This window comes from Camelus bactrianus, chromosome 9, assembly GCF_048773025.1.
Source record: "Camelus bactrianus isolate YW-2024 breed Bactrian camel chromosome 9, ASM4877302v1, whole genome shotgun sequence".
NCBI lineage: Eukaryota > Metazoa > Chordata > Mammalia > Artiodactyla > Camelidae > Camelus > Camelus bactrianus.
The window spans coordinates 45,971,810-45,982,570 of NC_133547.1; the positions used below are offsets into that span (position 1 = coordinate 45,971,810).

General features: G+C 50.2%; 1 long non-coding RNA gene across 2 annotated transcripts; it reads right to left on the reverse strand.

Annotated features, from left to right (window-relative positions):
- Window positions 1–220: 220 nt before the first annotated feature.
- LOC123612667 (uncharacterized) lies at window positions 221–10,367 on the reverse strand. Of its 2 annotated transcripts, none has more exons than XR_006719955.2 (3): window positions 9,972–10,367; window positions 4,384–4,482; window positions 221–501 (listed from the first exon to the last, which is right to left on the reverse strand). It is a non-coding gene; the product is annotated as an uncharacterized LOC123612667 (long non-coding RNA). The 2 variants fall into 2 exon arrangements; XR_012509411.1 differs by having other exon boundaries at window positions 221–949.
- Between the last annotated feature and the right edge of the window lie 394 nt (window positions 10,368–10,761).

Here is a 10,761-nt window from a genome sequence, read left to right on the forward strand (position 1 = left end):
GGCCTCTAGTCTCTGGGAGGGCAGGAGCTGTGTCTGTGTGCTCGGCATGGCACCCCCCAAAACAAACGAGGGAGAAGGTGGTGTATGAGGTGCTGTGCACTCCCAGTGCCTTCCACTGGAAGCAGAGGAGGAAGCTATTCTAGACACAGGAGGCACTCGCCAGCCCTTGAGTCCCCTCACCGACCTCTGCAGCCACCAAGTCAGGAAGCCTGTGCTTGGTTAAGCACTGTCCTTACATTTCAGTCTTCTGCGTAATGCAGTTCAGGGAGGGGAGGGTGGCCACAAGTTCAATCTATTCCTAAAACACTTCTGAGCAAAAAATATTTGAGTTACAGGAAGATATTAGGCCACTGGAGGCTGTAGATATTGGAAAGATTTAGAAATGAAAGGCAATGACCTACCTCCTGGATGCCCCACACTGTTGATGCCTCTTGGCCTCTGCACTTGGGGTTCCTGCTGTCTGAAAAGCTCTCCTTTGCCACTCATCAAAATCCCAGTCATCTGTCAGAAGCAAGCACGGGACACCTTGAGAAGCCTTCACTGGTGCACCTGAGCAGAGTAGCTTCCTCCTCCTCTGAGCCGTCCAGGCGCCTCCTCCAGATGTCCACCTTGATTACATTCATTGCACTGTATTGCAAGGATTTGCGTCTGTGTGATGTCTCTCTTATGGGGCTGTGATCTCTTTAAGAGCAGTGCCCTTGTCTTCATACCCTTGCATCCGCAGTGTCTGTCATAGAACCTACCCGTGTAAGTCAGGACTTTTGGTTGTAAGTTATAGAAATCAACTTGATCTCCCCACTTAAGCAAAAAAGGACAAGCCACTTTTGCTTCTCAGCGCATCCCAGCCTGTCCGTACGTTCTCCCATTTCTCAGAAACAGGACAATCTTATGGGTGGGCTCTTCACAGGAAAAAAGCCAAGAATGGGCACTAAACACTGGAGAGTAAACCCTGGAGGAGGAAGGAGAGAGGGAAGCAGAGTGAGAAGAGTGGGAGGAGAGGGGCCACACTGACGATTAGCTGATCTTAGTTTGGGGCCATTATGATGGTTGCAAACTCACCACAGCTTAGGAGTCTCTCCTCCCCGCCTCCCCTCCTCACTCTGCTCTCTTTCCTCAGCTCCATCAATTCATTAAACTCAGGAAACTGAGTGCACCACGCTCACCAGTGCAGACGCTGGGCTGGGGCTGTTACATGAGCCCTGTGTGTCGGGTCCCAAGAAATTGCCTGCAAAGTTTGAGGATCAGAGGGGTAGAAACCTCCTCCCTGCCAGCAGCCTCTCCACTCTTTTCTCAAGTTGTCCTTGCTTTTTAATTGCTCGATTTCTTTTCTTTGTTTTCCTAGTTAAAGGCTAACAAAGAATGAATTGGATATTTCAGCCATGTGTGGTCATCATTAATTTCATGGTCCTCTGCATTTATTAAGTCTTATTTCCTCTCCATAATCTCCTTTCCCCTGATATTTGTAAAAGCACATCTTATTCTCCTTAATTGCTTTGGTTGGTGTGATCTAATTCTGATTTTTCGCCCCTCTTATCTTTCCCCGGGAAGCGTTAACTGATGCAGCATATTCTCATTTAATTCTCTCCCTTCTTTTCCACAAACGGGAGTGGGTTCCTTTCTCCGCAGGGAGAAGTTGCACCAGTTGTCTTTTGCTTCTCCTTTAGGAGAGGTGCTGGGTGGGGCTTTAATTATGGGTGGACCCCCGCTTTGCCACCAGCTTCTCCCCTGAAACCACTCAGGTTTCTCTAGTCTTCCATCTGCAGCCAGACAAAGCACTCTTTGCTCTCAACCCTTGGCTGTCTCGCTGCAGAAGCAGAAGGCTGTGCCTGGGGCAAGGATGGAGAGGGAAACTGTGCCGGCAGACGGGCCACCTACTAGCAGCTTGGGGCACTGACTGCTGGAGGAGCTAATGACTGAAAAGATGCAGCACACCGGGGCCGGGGGCGGGGGGGGGCAGTGGCTGCGGATAACCAAGTGCTCGTTGTCAGTGACAGTGAAACGCCACTCCTGGTCTGCTGAGAGCCAGGGCTAACCGTCTGCCTGACTGCTGTCCTCTCTCCATTCTGACCTGCAGGTGCCGCAGTGACAGCTTCCCCTGTGTGTTTCCCTTGCTCTCTCATTTAACATCTATTTCCTTCTGCCTTAACTCGTGGTTAGTCGTGTATGTGTCTTACACGTCCAAAACCTAACTCAGCATCTCAGCCCTTTGCAAGCAAACATACTTTGGATCCCCTATTTCTATTAACATCATTGCCTAAATTCTTCCAGAATGATCTCTGGCCTCCGTCTGCCAGCGGTGATGTTTCACCAATTTGCATCTTTGATGTTTCCCTCCTTCCATTTGCCCCGGATGCCCTTGCTAAAGCTCCCCTGATGGCACTGCACATGGCGGTGGCCAGCCACACCCAGCCACCCCTCTCTCTGGAGCCACTCTTGGTTTTCCTTCCATTATCTGCATCCCTTCCCCCGCCCCCACCACCACCCCGAGCTGAAGGGAAGCTAACTCTACCCACCGTCCTAGGAAGGGAACACGTGGCTTATGTGATTCCACCCCCCGGCCATTCTCATTGGTTCAGGGTGAGCACATGACCCTGTTCAAACCAATGAGACCAGAGAGGACATCTATGGAGACTTTTGAGACAAAGCCTTCCTTGCTTTTCTGAGAGGGCTTCCTGAAGTGGTCACAGGGGCTGGGGTCATACTTATCACTATGTGGAAGTGCCCACCTGAAAATGAAGCCAACACAGAAGACAGCAGAGCCAAGGGTTCCAGAAAGACAGAGTCCTGGCTTTATTATTTGAGCTCAGGGATCCAGCTGTGCTGGAACCACCCTAGACCTTTGTGGTACCCTGTACCCTACATCCAATCCATAAGCACGTCCCACCAGCACTGCCTTTGAGATCCATCCCCCTCCGTTTGTCTGCTGCTACTTCCTGGACCTCCTGCTCAGACCACTGCAATGCCTCCACTCTCGTCCCGTGTGCACCATTCTCCACGGAGGTCCTGGTAAAATCATAGGTCAGATAATACCACTGCTCTGCTCAGAACCCTCTAAGAGCTCTCTCTTCAACTGCAACATCCTTACCTTGACTCACAGGCCCTGCGTGACCCACTTGCTCCCCTCACCTCATCTCTCACCACTCTCCCCTTAGCTCAGCCCACTCTATCCTCACTGGCCTTTGCCTGCCACCTCAGGGCCTTTGCACTTGCTGTTTCTGCTCCCTGGGATGCTCTTCCATCAGATCACTGCATGGTTTGCTCCCTCTTTCCTTCAAGGCTCTGCTCAACTGCTACCTTTTCTGTTAGGCCATCCCTGACCAGTCCTCCCTTAAATGATGCTTCCTTGTCACTCTGTGTCCCCTTGCCTTACCACCACTGGAAAAAGTACATATATATGTGGCTAATATTATCTGCATCTCCTCATTAGCATGTATATCCTATGAGAAACTTGACTGTTTTGTTTGCTGCTGTGTCTCCAATTCTGAGAAGAGCAACTGTCACATAGCAGGGACTCAAAGTGTTGTCAACTTACTGACTGAATGAAGGAATCGATAAATGAACTAATGGCTTCCCTATTTTGAGGAAGGACTTTTCAGTTGGCTTTATGCCACTTACAGACAGAATGTCCTAATACAGCATTCATGTAATACTTGCTTAAAAAATGGACAGGTGAATACCTTAGGTGTGGTCAGACTGTGTCATCTTCATATAATAACAATACCTGGCCCCTTTTGAATCCTAAGTCAGTGTCACATTCGGTGCCCCTTAGATGCTCACGTTGGTTTTGCAAGATAAACGGGGCAAATCTCGCCCTCCCCCCACATGACAGGCAAAGCGCGGTTTGGAGGAGGTAAGCAGCAGAGCAGGGACCAGAGCCCACATTTCCTTGTTCCCAGCCACAGCTCTTCTCAGTTTTGCCTTTCTGTCCACAGATCTGCAGCTTCATAGCACGAAAGGCATCCACAGCCCTGGGGGAGTGCATTAAGATTCTGGTCCATGTGGTCTGTATTTAGCTAACATTTCCAATTCCCTCTTCTCCGAAAGCCAATAAAACTGAATTTTTCCCACATGAGATCGTGGGCTCTTTGGGAAAAAGAAAAGCAAGCATATGGTCTCAGGAAATCAAATCTGCCTTGTGAGATAAAATTTTTCTCCCTGTAAGTCAGCCCATGTGTACCATTCTGAGCAGCTGCCTTTTACATGTCAGGGGCGCGGACGGCAGACGTGTGCTCCTGCTGGAGTGGCCGTAATACACGGCAAAAAATCCTCCAGCAGCCCTTCTCCTCCGGAGCGGTTTTTCCCTCCCCTCAGCTATTCCCCATGGATGACATTAGCTCCCTTTTTAATTCCTTCCCCCTCGCTGCACACTCTGATGTTACTCACCAACTCCCAGTGGACGTGTGGAGACTTATTCAGTTTCACGTGTAATAGATAAAACAGCAGGGGCTTCTAATCGGAAAACGTTTTCCAGGCTGCAAAAGACTGCAGAAAACCACAAAGCTGCCAATATGGTTCAGAGTTTATTAATACGTACTTGGCACACATTTGGCACCGACACTGCCCCCTCCCCCTTGGGGAGGAAGGAGGGATCACTTACACATTTACAGACACAGCCCACAGCATGAGAAGGTCTAGGATGCAGCCCCCTTTCCGGGGCCCTTCTGCAGAGCTGTTCTTTTTTTTTTTTTTAAACAGCTTTATTAACGTATATTTGATAGAGAAAGGGCTACACATATTTAATGTGTACAATTTGATGAGTTTGGACATATGCAAAGATCCATGACACCATCACCACGACCCAGGTAACAGACACATCCAACACCTTCCAAGGTTTGCTTGTGTCCCTTCGTTGATTTGTTTGTTTTGCTATAAGAACACTTAACAGGATGGTACAGCCATTATGGAAAACAGCATGGAGGTTCCTCAAAAAAACTAAAAATAGAACTACCATATGATCTAGCAATCTCATTTATGGGTTTATATCCGAGGGAAATAAAATCACTAGCTCAAAGAGATAACTGCATCCCTTGTACAAAGCAGCATTACTTACAATAGCAAGACAGGGAAACAGCCTAAATGTCCCTTGATGGATGAACCGTTAAAGAAAATACATAAATCAGCCATAAAAAAGGAGGAAGTCCTGCCATTTGTGGCAACATGGATGGACCTGGAGGGTGTTCTGCTAAGTGAAATAAGTCAGGCAGAGAAAGACAAATACTGTACGATCTCACTTAGATGAACAATCTAAAAAAGTTAACCCTGGGGGGAGGGCATATCTCAAGTGGTAGAGTGCATGCTTAGCATGCATGAGGTCCTGGGTTCAATCCCCAATACCTCCTCTAAAAATAAATAAATACATAAACCTAACTACACACCCGCTCCAAAAAAATAATAAAAACATAAAAAAGCCAAACTCATAGAAGCAGAGAATAGATTAGTGGTTGCCAGGGGCTGGGAGTGGGGGAGATGGGGAGATGCTAGTCAAAGTGTGTGAACTTCTAGTCATAAAAGGAAAACGTTCTGGGGATCTGATGTACAGCATGGTGACTACTGTTAACAATAGTGTATTATGTACTTGACAGCTGCAAAGACAGTAGGTCCTGAATGTTCTTAACACACACACACATAAGTATGTGCGGTGACGGAGCTGTTAACTAACTTTATTATGATAATCATTTTGCAACATACCCGTGCATCCAATCACCAGGCTGTGCACCTTGAACTTACACAATGTTACGTGTCAAGTGTATCTCAGTAAAGCTTGGGGGAAAGAAAACACGTAACACGGGCTCGACCCTCCTAACAGACGTTGAGGTGCTCAGTGCTGCGCTGTTAACTAGGCAGCAGAGCTCTGGAGCTTATCCATCCCATGTAACTGAAACTTTACACCCACTGAACAACAGCTCCCCGCCTCCCCTCCCCCCAGCCCCTGGTAACCACACTGTATTCTCTGCGGCCACGAGGTTGACTATCTTAGAGACCTCCCGTAAGTGGGACCACGCAGTCTTTGTCCTTCTACGACGTAGCAAATTGCCCACCATTATTTATGTTGTCAAAATGGCAGGAGCTCCTTCCTTCTAAAGGATGAAAAATATTCCATTTCATGCAATGGACCCTTGGGTTGTGTCCATACATTGGCTGCTGTGAACGATGCACTCCCATGTTCACTGGAGCTGTTTTTTCAAAGGCCCGGAAACGCACAGGTGGAAGACCTCTTTCCCCGAGCATGGGGTTAAAGGCGGCTTGGGTCTGCTTTCTAATTAAAACCTCATGTCTACGGTAACCCTGCTCCGACTTGCCTCAAGGTTCATTGTGGTGGTGTTTTTAAAAGGCTGCTATCTTTTGGAGCTACTTCCCATCGAGACGTGGGGCCTGGCCCCTCCCCTGGCGTCTGAGCTCTGGGACTCCTTCAGCCAGCTGAATGCCGGACATGATGCTGTAGGTCTCCTGAGGCTGGGCCGTAGCCGGCCGGGCACTTGGGCCTGCTCCTCTCGGAACGCTGGCTCTCTGGCGGCCCCTCCTTCTCAGAAGGAAGCCCTCGCACTGCTGCATGAAGGGCCGTGGAGGGTACTCTGGACAGTCCCTCAGCCCACCTGTTGCCGGCATCAGGCCTATGAACAAAGTCAGTGTTGGACGTGCCTCATGCAGGCCCAGCGCTCCCAGGGCCCCGCGCCCCTCCTGCCATTTGGGCCTTCCCAGTGGAGGTGCCAGGGGCCACAGGACAGGGAAGAGCTTGCCCGCAGGTTCTGCGAGCGTAACAGTGCGGTGGTTATTCTATGCCACTAGGTTTGTGGTGGTTTGTGTGTGTGCTGGGCCCCCTGGCCTCACCTCCCCACACCTGGATCTACAGAGTAGGACTGCAGTAAAGGCTCCTTCCCCACTGCTTTAAAATCTGCAGAAAGTATGCGCCTTCAAGGCTGGCAGCCCTGAGTTGCTCCTGCTTGGAACAGAGCCTCTTGTGACTTCCTACCGCCTGCCCCTCCTCCACCTCCCGCTCTTCCCTCCCCCCCCCCCCCCCCCCCCCGCCACCACGTCCCATACACACCCCATCCCCAAACACTGTGGCCCCACCTCAGGGCCTCTGCTCACATGTTGCCCTGCCTGGGGCACCACTCCCCAACACACCCTCTCCCTTCCTCACCCCCTCAGGTCTTTACTCAGCCACTTCCACCGCGACCTTTGTGGCCACCTCTCGAAAAGTGCAAACCCCCGCCCCTTGCATTGCAAAATGAGCCTGGGGTTCTCTTGGCCTCTTCTCAGGCCCCAAACTCCAGCGGTGGCAGGGCTGCAAAGATAACCGAGGCCCACGCAGGCCTTTCCTCATTTTCTCCCCCATTTTCACCACCTAAATGTTCATATGCTAATTTGTGGGGGGGGGAGGTAATTAGGTTTATTTATTTATTTAATTGATGTACTAGGGATTGAACCCAGGACCCCGTGCATGCGAAGCACGCGGTCTACCACTGAGCTGTACCCTCCTCCTTACGTGTTACTTCTCTATGTTGTACATTGTGTCTCCACTAGAATGTAAGTTCAGTGTGGGCAGGGACAAATCCCAGGGCCTGGAAGAGCGCCTGGCACAGGGAAAGTAGGCAGTCAGCAAATATCCACTGAATAAATAAATGAATGCTATGTGACAAAGTGTTGGTTTTGCTATGATCCTTAGAAACAGAATATGTGTCTGTCACAATAAGAATTTGTTAAATGAGTTAGTGGAAACCATGAAGCATGAATGGCCCTTAGAAAGTAGTATGAATCTCAGCCTGCCCCCAGTCTCCACGCCCAGCATCACTGCCCACGTCTCTCCTCCGCCAAACAGGAGCACCTCCTCCCCTCACACTGATGCTTGTCCCCATTGAGGCTTCCCTCTTCTTGGGCCCTCAGCCTGGGATGTCATTTATCGACCTCTTTATGAACTTGCATCGTGTTAGTCTTTTAAGGTCCAGCTCAGCCACCACATCTCCCAGCTGGAGCCTCCTTGACCTCCCGTGAATTCCACCTGAGCCTGTCTGTGGCACTTCTCACAGGCCCCGGGGTCCCTGGATGCCTGTCTCACCTCCCTCCTCAGTCTGAGATCTCTGGGAGGACAGGGACGGCGCAGGCCTAGCTTACCTTTGTAGCCCTACCACCCCTGCACGCTGGCAGCCTCAGATACAGATAGGATATTGGGGGTTTGGGGCTGTGGAGGAGAGGTGTGGTAGCAGCAGAGGTCAGGAGAATCCCAGGCTCAGATTCTGAGACCCACCATAGTAGTGGCAGAACTGACTGACACACCCCTAGTGACAGCAGAAAGAACACAGGTCTTAGAATCAGAGAAACGGGTCATTTCCTGGTTAAGTCTCTGCAGAATTCATTTAACTCCCCCAAGCTTTGTTTTTTTAAATCTACAAAAATGCTTATACTGCAAGGAAACTGTGTGGATGAAAGTATCAGTGCATGACTGGGACATTGGGCTGTACACCAGAAATTGACACATCGTAACTGTCTGTACTTCAGTTAAAAGAAGAATATCATTTTTGAGAGGGGAAAAATTGTAAACTGAAACACTGCACAAATGCAGTTTGTATGCAAAGGTTAAGACGTTCGAACCGCCAACAGTGTTATTAGCAAGGGTGCAGTTCAGTTTATTACCAGCAGGTGGCAGCAGCAGGCAGAAACTTTGCCCCAGGGTCTTCTGAAATAAAACCACCCAGGAGCTGCTGGATTGCCCTGTGGTGATGGTGACCCTTCTCTTTTCTGCCCAGCTCACCTGACCCTGAAGAGATTGCCCTCTCTCCTGGTGTGGGACCTGGCTGTGGTTGAACTAATCCCAGAAAGCTTCCTTTGATGTTTCCCCATAAGTTTTTTTAAAAAACGTTTTTAAAATAGAACTATAGCTGATTTACAATGCTGTATTGGTTGCCGGTGTACAGCATCGTGATTCAGTTATATATTCTGTTTCATATTCCTCTTCATTACAGGGCCCCATAAGTTTCTGATGGCCACTCACACCGTCCCGGCGCCACCCTGAACTTTCTGGCGTACAGTGTAGGCTTCTCACCGGTGAGTTTATCACACCCTTACCACAACCTTTTGAGCTAAATCGAGCAAGCAGAGGGATTGCCCCGCCCCAACCTCACCATTTTAGACTTGATGAAACTGAAGCTCACCGAGGCACTTGGACGAGCACACGGCTAGCAAGTAGAAAAGCCAGAACTCGCACTGGGTCCTCCAGCTTGAGTTCCATCACACCACTGCTTCTTTCACTGTCTCCCTTCAGTTGTCCACACAACTGGCATTTACTGGGTTCTTGCTGTTTGTTGGGGAGTTGCATGGACTTCCAGCCACTGTGGACCCTTCTTGGGGCTCAGGGCAGCTGGCGTCTCCATCCCGCTCTCCTCCACTGTATCCCTCTCCCCTGGGCAGCCGCACCACCTTCTGTGTCCTGGTTCATGCTCCCCAGCCCAGCTGCTTTGAAGCACTGTTTCCCTGTGTCCCCTGCGACACTGCTTCTCTGATCACAGACTCACAGGTCCCCCTGAAGTTCTAGCTCAGCTACCCTGAGAAACAAGTAGGGAGAGGAAGGCCACAAAAATAAAAAGCAGAGAAAAGCAATACACATCCTAAAAAGTCTCATCAAGCTTCTTAGTGCTTGTCAGTCTTAAGGCCCCGACTTTCTTGCTGGAAAGCATTCAAAAGCCCTGAGAACCACAAGCTTTCCTGGCTTATGTCTGAGGGCAAATCTTCTCCGTTTGTCCCCTCCCTTCTTTTCTTAAGTAAGCCCCTCTCTCAGGAACGGAGTGGCAAACAGGAGAGAAATTTGATGTTTATTGAGGCTCTCCCCAGGGCCAGGCACTGCCCAAGACGCTGGTCACCATCACCTCGTCTGACTCCCCCAGTAAGCTTGAGCATGAAGTGTTTGTCCTCTGTCACAAACGTGGAAGCCGAGCTCACCAACATGAACTGAGCGCCCAGATCAGCATAACCAGTACCTGTTGGCTCGAAGCTCCTTTCTCTGAAGCCACGTGGTTACACAGCTGAGATGGCTGATCATACTTCCTTCTCCTCTCTGAGACGTTTACCCCCCCAGGGGACTTCCAGGCCGAGCGACTCTCATTTCAGGTACCCAGGCTTCACACAGCAACCATTTCCGTGGGTCGATTCTCTCTTGCTTGCTGAGTGGGTGGGAAACACAAAAGGCAAAGAAAACTCAGTTTCTGCCCCAGAGGAGGTAACTCCTGGCAGAGGACTTGGCTCTCAGAGACGGAGGTCTCCCACCGTGCACCATGCACTGGTGGCTGAGGCCACCTTTGTCAGAACACCCACTCACTGCCTGGTGGTGAGAATAGCCCTGGCCTGATGCTCATGCTGCTTCTGGTGTGACCACCCAGACCCTGCCAGGCTGAATACCAACAGGACTGGGCTGCAAGCAGACACGGGGTGGACTTCCTCATCATCACTGAAGCCACAGCGTACTCAGTTTCAGTACAAAATGCTACATACCTGCCTCCTTTTCCACATTTCTCACCTTATCTTGTGGGAAGCTGTAATAAGGGCACAAGTGGAGGTACCGAGGAGGAAATGGATGCTACAGAGGAGGGTGAGGCTGGACTCAGTGAATCCTAAGTTGAGGGGTACATGAGGTGTGGGAGGCAGAGAGGACTCTGAAGTCTCGGTAGGAAGCAGACAGTGTCCCAGAGGCTGGGGAGTGGGCTGCTGACTTGGATGAGGGGGCCAGGCACACCCTAGAACTTCCCAGGGCTCAGGACCCTCAACAGAAAT